Source organism: Chelonoidis abingdonii, chromosome 2, assembly GCF_003597395.2.
Source record: "Chelonoidis abingdonii isolate Lonesome George chromosome 2, CheloAbing_2.0, whole genome shotgun sequence".
In the NCBI taxonomy this organism is placed as follows: domain Eukaryota; kingdom Metazoa; phylum Chordata; order Testudines; family Testudinidae; genus Chelonoidis; species Chelonoidis abingdonii.
Genome location: NC_133770.1, coordinates 191045530 through 191053783, shown reverse-complemented (window position 1 = coordinate 191053783; position 8254 = coordinate 191045530). Strand labels below are relative to the sequence as shown.

Genomic DNA, 8254 nt, shown 5'->3' with positions numbered 1-8254 from the left:
CATTTTTTTAGCAATACCAGTGTGGCATGTGGATCTTTCTTATATGACCTGCACGTGTACAACTTTTATCTAGTTTTTTAAATGTTAAAAAACTCCAAAACTTCAGCTATGAGTACCTGTGCTGAAATCTTACCAGAGTCACAGTTTAGTGTTACTTTTGGTGTTTCTCCCTGTGTTGCAAAAACAAGAACTAACAGAAACGTACACACTGATGCATGTTCCCTGAAGCATCTCTAAAATGTTTATGCTAGTGGCAAAGATCCTGTTTGACATTTTAACACAATGGAGTTAATGCAAGAACTACAGGCAACTGTGCCCTGCATGCAGCAGAAATTCAGCTGCCATACTCTAGTTTCTCTTCAGATCGTATAAATCTTACACCTTTTACTAAAGATTTCCGTGGAAAGGAACATTTATGAGTTTCTACTCAATTTTTTGAGGCTTCATTTTGGTGAAGCTGAGCTACCTAGTGAGGAGAGGGATACAACTCTCATACTGGATGATACTGTGGCTCCTGCTTCAAATCTGGGTGAGATTTGCAAGAACACTCAATATTGTTCTGACTCTGTTTCCATTACCATCAATGGTAGAACTTCCCAATTAATTCAATGGAAGAAGATTTAGACCAATTCTGAGTGCCTTTGAAAATCCCACCCATAATATCAAGAAGCAGTTTAGCTGGGCCACACTGTTTAACTTAGAACTGCCTCCTGTTCAGATCATTTCAAAGGATCCCTCAAAACCCTTCCCCTGCCCCCAACAATCTGATCATCACTTGTAGAACATCTGTTAGTTAGCCCCATCTATGTGTGAAAACCTTCAATTCAAATAAAATGCAAGTACAATTTGAAAAGAAAAGTAATTTTGAATCACAAAATAGACAGATTTCCTTTAGAACATGTTGAAACAAAATGTTTAGATTTTTTTTAAATTTGGGGTGGGGGTTTGACTGAAACAATTCTGCAAATTTGACACGAAGTCATGAAATGTTTTGGTCAACCAAAATCTGCATTTTTGGGGAGTAAAAATTTTTTCTGCCAAAAAAATTCACCCAGCTCTGTATTAGATCTTCACTGTAGTTTTGGTACGATGTATGGAAAGAGGTCTCTTTCTTCAACAAGTATTTATTAAGCACATCCCACTAGAGATGGGTAAACTAGTTTGGACAAATTAAGAACTTTTTTCTCTTTATGTCTTCTCTCAACCCCCATTTTGGAATCTTCCCCCAAAATGTGAACTGTAGCTCTTTTGAGGCTTCCAACCTTTCCATTAATGTTCTTTTCTCTATTGTTTTGAGAATGACCAGATGTCCCAATTTTATAGGCACAGTCCAGATTTTTGGGTCTTTTTCTTCTGTAGTCTCCTATTACCCCCTCTCCCAATTTTTCACTTGCCATCTGGTCACCCTAATTGTTTTTCATTTATATGCTTCTCTGATTCAGTCAGGATAGGAAGAACTGAAATACTGCATGAGGACATGAAATTGTCAACCTTCTTTTGCAGACTCAAGGTTCAAATAGTGCAGATACTCTAATAACCCCCTGAAATTTTGAATGCACATCCAAACCTCTAACTCATTTGAGGTTAGTTTCTTATTGGAAACCACTAAATAAGAAACCTTTAAGGGTTTGGTCAAGTTGATCAATAGAGCTAGGTGAATATTGCAAAATGTTAACCAGAAACATTGACTTGACTTTTCAGACAAATTCAGTTTGACCAGTTCACAACTGTTTTGTGCTCAAAAAATTAAAAGCAGGAAGCTGCTCATCACTGCTGCTGTCACCATGGTGTGTTTTGAGGTTCTTTCATCTAGCCCAGTCCTGTGATTTCAGCTTTTAATGATTTCACTGGGCAGTGGGGGATCTCACTGCTGAGGCCTCCTCTGCATTGTCTTTCATCACAACACTGACCTCAACCAGGTGTAAGGCTCACCTCCCTAGATCAGTTTATCAATGACTTCAGCTCTCATGATAACAGAGAAGAAACAAGTATTCTCAGTTGCATTTATTCAGCTCCATCTTTAAACACTGGAAGGGGGGCAGGTATCAAATGACACTTCAGAGTCTACATCCACCAGGTAGGACTACTTGTCACTGGTTCCTCTGATTTTCACTTGGATTTGGCATCACTATCCCTGCTTAGTGAGTGAGGTTAAATTTTGAGTGACTCTTCTCCCTTGCTCACTGTTAGTGCATATTCAGCACAGTTCTGCTACCGTTTAGTCATACAATAAGGATAACAAAATTTCATTACCCCTGCATCCAAGACTTATGAGAATCTTAACTGAAAACAGCACAAGTTGATCACTTTGGCAAAGCAGGTATGTCTGCAGATCACCTACACAAAATAGGTTAATCCAACGCAAATACGGTCTAGCTTCTGAGGTGTTTTACCCCAGTTCATCAATAGATGGTGGGGGAGAACTTATTCAGACCACTGGCTTACATGGTATATGTATTTTAATTGCTCTCACTCCTACAGAGAGACAGCTTGATATTATTACAAAGTATTTGTTACATTTTTCAGGGCAGTTTCCCTCTAGAGTTGGACTCTGAGTCCTTGATTCAGCAAAACACGTAATCTCCTGCTTAAAGCAAAGCACATGTGTAAGTGCTTTGTTGAATCAGGGCCTAATGGCTTGATCCTGTACTACTAAAGCCAATTCAAATTTTTTTCTATTGACATTATTTGGAGCAGGAACAGACCCTAGATTTACATAGACTAAACTATTGGGTGTGAAATACTTGATACCGAAAGGAGTGGATTCAATTGGACAAATATCATTTGCATAAAAGAATTGGATGGTTCGATATCTACTACCTGATTTTCATCAGAAACTCCAAATTTTTGTGTGCCAAAGTTCAGACATGCAAATTTGGAGACTGCTTGTGAAAATGGAGTCTTTAAAGCCTAATATTCTCCTCCCCACCCCTATATTAAAACCAGAAAAACACTGTTGTGACTTGGGAATTTAATGCATTCGGATTTACTCAGGAGCACTGTTTTTTGTTTTTGAGAAGAGGATGTGGTGGAGGAAGAGGCAGACATCCCTGTAGGTGCCCCAAAGACCTCCCTGTTTCTCTTTAAAGTCACCAGCACTTTCGATTCTTAGCATTTAAAAGATCTTTTTATGTACAAGCCTAAAATTGCAAATATCACTCATCAGGGCTTGTTAGTGATGCTCCTTAATCTGTCAGAAGTTTGCTGTTGAGTCACTCAATACACTTATCAAAACTGCAAGTGAACTTTGGAGAACATAAGGCTGGTCTACTCTAGAAAATTAGAGCAACTGAGTTACGTTGCTCAAGGGGGTGAAAAATCCATATTGGCGAGTGACATAATTATTGTGACCTAAGTTTCCATATAGACAGTGCTAGGTTGATGGAAGAATTCTTCCATCAGCCTAGCTACCGCTTTCTGGGGAGGTGGGTTTATTACAGCGATGGGAGGAGCTCTTGTCATACCCTCTTGGCCCCTTTGAAAGTTTCAGTTCAAAATGTTGGCATCATGTCTGAAAAACTCAGAGCTCTCTCTCAAAATTTTTGCATTCGATTATATTTGATGTATAAAATCAGATGACTATTTTTGGGCTCTGGAGCAAATTGCATCAAGCCTTCTTTTAGCACAAAGAAGGTTACCATGATATTAAGGGTAAGGGAGGGAATAATTAGATCAGGGGTCGGCTACCTTTCAGAAGTGGTGTGCTGAGTCTTCATTTATTCACTCTAACTTGAGGTTTCGTGTGCCAGTAATACATTTTAACCTTTTTAGAAGGTCTCTTGCTAGAAGTCTATATTATATAACTAAACTATTGTTATATGTAAAGTAAATAAGGTTTCAAAATGTTTAAGAGGCTTTATTTAAAATTAAATTTAAAATGCAGAGCCCACTGGAATGGTGGCCAGGACCCAGGCAGTGTGAGTGCCACTGAAAATCAGCTTATGTGCCATCTTCAGCACGCGTGCCATAGGTTTCCTACCCCTGAATTAGATTGTAAACACTACAGGCAACTGTCCTCTCCTTTGTTTGTATCAGTCATGATACACAGAGTCACACATCTTAAGCAGAAGGTGTTTTTTGAAGAAAATAGCTTGAGTTCCAACTTCGTTCTGCTTGTTGTTTACTGGGGACCATGCCTTACTTGGAATGCTTACACAGCCCACAAACATACTCAGAGGCTGAATAATATATTGCAAGGAAACTTATTACAGTGCCTAGCATATTGTGAATGCAACTGGCCAGTGCCACATAGGGGGAAGGGGTCATCCCTACCTCTGCCTTCACTTCACAGCTCCCCACTGACTTTTGCGAAGTTAGTGTTGACAACAGATCTAGGCTTGCTTAGGTGTTGCACTGAGGAGCGTGGAAGGTCTGTGCTTAGCTCTGACACTTTTCTTCCTTCCCCCTGGTATAAACGCAAAGGGCTTACCCTCAGCAATTTAATAACTATGAAAAGAAATTTATAGAAATTCATCTGTGCAGCAGAGAAGCATCAGGAGAGCCCAAGACACCTGGATCAGACTAAAAATGGCAGTAGGCAGGTGAAGCCAATGGCCAGGAGGGGAGTGCGAGACAATCATATTTAAGATCACTGCAGATCTCTGAAAAAGAGAGGCAGCTGGGTGGGAGGAGGAAGTTCTGAGAATCAAACACTATCTGAAGCTGGAGAGCATCTGAAATCCAACATCTGACTTTTCTAATTCATTTTGTGCTTCTGGGAAATAGGTAGCTGAAGAGATACAATATTGACTCCTGCTGCCTTATTTGAGATACGTAGGTCATCATGGCTCGAATGATCAGGAAGGCACCCTACAAATTTTGGGCATTTGCAATGATGCTGTATTTTGTTAAGTCCTTCAGCCCTCAGGGGTGTGGACTGTCCTTGTACTGAATGCCTCTTTCCCTTGAGTTATTTATGCCTGGGCTGCTGTTTTGTTGCACCGTCATCACCATTGATCCCTTAATTGTCCCCCTTGACTTTTGCTTAGCCTAACAAGGCAGCAAATTTGATTGTGATGGTTATGGCCACAATCTCTTTATGCTTCCTGTCAGTACAAGTAGGTTCTGCACAACTGGTCTGTGTCTAGACGCAAGTCACGGAATGTATTTCTTGAAGATCTATACAACGTGAAGAGTGTGGACTGCAGAACTTGGTTGCAAAATTGGCACGATGATTGGTTGCATTTTTTTTCCTCTAAGTAACCATTTGCATTACAGGAAATAAAATAATAAGTGAGTGTAAATATTGTTATATGCCTGCAGACAGACGACTTAACACAGCGCCCTTCATCTTTTGCTGCTCGGTAGGTAAACGGAAGGAGTAGAGCAATAGAGTTTAAAGTTAACTATTAGCTAAGTTTAAATGCTTGATGATGAATGATGATCTGTGTTTCACTGGGCTGAGAGTCTTATCATGGTTGCAGTGAAGCAGGTGTTTTCAGCCAATCATCAGCCTCTGATAGAGGCTTTAAATAAACTCATATATCAAAAGTACTAATGTTTGGGCAGCAATTGTTCAGCTGCACTTGGGATTGTGGCAGCCAACATGTCATGGTATAGTAGGTGCCACCTTGCACAGAAGAGATCAGCACAAAGTTGTAACAGCATTGTTTATCGCTTCATGCAAGTGAACAGACGCTCTGTGACAACTTAGTACAGAAATAATATACCGTATTTACTAGCCTATGAAGTCAGCATACACCTAAGTCACTGGAGATATTAAGTAGAACCAGCGTGTGAGGAAGATTCCAAGCGGTCTTTTGGTGATGTAGTATGAGGGAGATGAGCATCTGACAGGATATAAAGACTACATCAAATGCTTCACTTCTGCTGAACAAAAACTAAAATGAGATTTAATTAACAAACGACTTAATGCAGAAGCACAGAGAGCTTCTTGTGAGAGGTTCTGCATCTCTCTCTGTGCTTTATTTATCTCCACAGAACAGACATTTCTTTCATGACAAAGCTCAGGAGATGGGCACTGACTACATTAAAATGTCATCTCTTAAACCAGGGGTTTTGAAAATGGGGCTTTAACAGAGTATTGCCTGGCCAGGCCAAGACCACCGAGAAGAAATATAATGTGAAAGGAAGTCACGAAACATTAAATGAAACAGATTTTATTTGTCTATCCTGAAACACAGTAGTTACAAGTAGGCTTAAGTTATGTATAGCATGAATGAGTTCGTTTTTTCCACTGAGTCTTCTTGCTTTTTATGTTGCAGGAGCTGTTCATCCCATCCCACTTAATTCAAAAGCTTTAGGGTCTATTCTAGGCTTAGGTGAATGAGTATAGGATCAAAATTTAATTAACTTTTTGGGGGGCTGGGTGATGTGATGTGTGATAGGGCTTTAAATTTAATTTTGTAAGGCTGTAGTCATGCTTCTTTGTGACTTTGCATTGTGAGATTGTTTGTAATTCAGATAAATATTATATTGAAGTAGATGAACTTATGTTTCCATCCAAACCTCAAACTTCAAACCATGTAAACATTTAAAAAAAAATTATGCCACCTTTGGTTGTCCTTTAGGTATTTTATTTGTTTTAAGTCTTATCGGTCTCACGAGGTGCTAATTGTTAGTGGTGATGGTAGTCTTTTTAACTGTGTAGCACTGCAAGTTCTTCTGCAAGGGTGTTTTTACAAGTAAAATTGCAGTTAAATAACTACAATTATAAGTGATAAGACAAACATAACACATACTTCTTTGAAATGCTGAACACCATCCACTCCCACTGAGACCAATGGGAATTAATATTGCACAGCATCTTACAGTAGGCATTTAGCACCATCGAGAATCAGGCCCATAGGTACAAATGAAATGCAATCTCAAATGACTTAGACCAAAACTACATTAAAAAAAAATTGAAAATTATCCTGAGGCTGCATTTTCAGGCTTCTTGGAGCCAGGAAGTCCAAGAAATCTTGTGAGAAGAGCTGGTCAGGAATGATTCTCATTCTTTCTCATTCCATGACAATTTGACAAAAATTAAGTTTTTCTTCTAAGCTTTTTGGATTTTCATTGAAAAAATTTAATGCCATTTTTTTTGGTGCACAGTTGATGAAATCGCTCCCAAAATGTTGTTTTTCAATGAAAACAGAATTTTGTGTGTGAGAATTTCCATTTTGTCAAAAAGCCAGTTTCCATCAAAAGGACGGTTTTGATGGAAAAGCTTTGACCAGAAAGTTCCAGTCTGCTTTCTGGAATGATAAAAATAAATTATCTTCCAAAGAGTGTGAATGCTATATGCTATATCCAACTGCCCAAACCCCTCCAAGCCATTAGCGATTTGTTATTTATTAAAATAGTCTTCCCTTGATATTAGCACAGCATGGTCATTCATTTAATGGGAGTTACATCGCGGCTTTTAGTTGAAAATAGAGGCTAGATGCCATTGTTTGCTAGTAAACTAAATGTAATTCTATATGTATGCTGAAAAAGCATGGGCCTAAATTTCCATTACTGGGTATGTAACAAACCTCTCCTCTGATACTCATATCACTCCTGTCAGCCCATACAGAACTCAGGAACTAGGATTATCTTCCTAGCCCATTGTATTGACTGTGCCACTTCCACCTTCACTGGCTCTCTTCCTCCCTGCCTTCTACATTGGATTCAAGCTTCTTATTCTCACCTTCACGGCCTTTAGAATCTTTGTCCCTTTTTGCCCTTGTCTCTTACTGAATTGCCACCACTCCTTCAGCCTTCCCAACTATGTCAGCTTTGAATGACCATTTGTCTGCCTTTCCCCAACACTTTTCTGTGCTTTCTTCCACAATGCCCTTTACATGTGGAATGCCCACGTTGCATTAACCTCTAAGGTTGCTACCTTCTCCTTTAAATCCTTCAAGATCCACTTCTGCTGTGATGCCTAGAAATAAACAGCCAACTATGATGGCTAGGTTGAACAGCAGTCCAAAGGTAGCTGATTTTATTTATTTTTAAAAGAAAATGGACAACAGAATTCCCAAATGATTGAGAACTATCCAACTATGCACCTAACTGACCAATGTAAACTATATGATCTTACTGTTAATTTCTTTGTCCTTCCTCCCCACTATCGTTTGTAACACTTCATTGTTGCATCTTATTTCACTGTAGATTTTAAACTATCTGGAGCAGGGAATATGTCTTGTTTTTTGTATAGTAAGCAGCTCAGTAGAGTTCTGATCCTTACTGGGACACTTTGGCATTAGCATTAACTAAATACATAATTATTATGCCATGGATGAAGGAAGTATGGTGTTATGTTAAA

At 39.1% G+C, this 8254-nt stretch overlaps 1 non-coding gene across 1 annotated transcript; it reads left to right on the top strand.

Annotated features, from left to right (window-relative positions):
* Positions 1–343: 343 nt before the first annotated feature.
* On the top strand, positions 344–459 carry LOC116818052 (U5 spliceosomal RNA). The gene has a single exon (XR_004372086.1). It is a non-coding gene; the product is annotated as a U5 spliceosomal RNA (small nuclear RNA).
* The last annotated feature ends 7795 nt before the right edge of the window (positions 460–8254 follow it).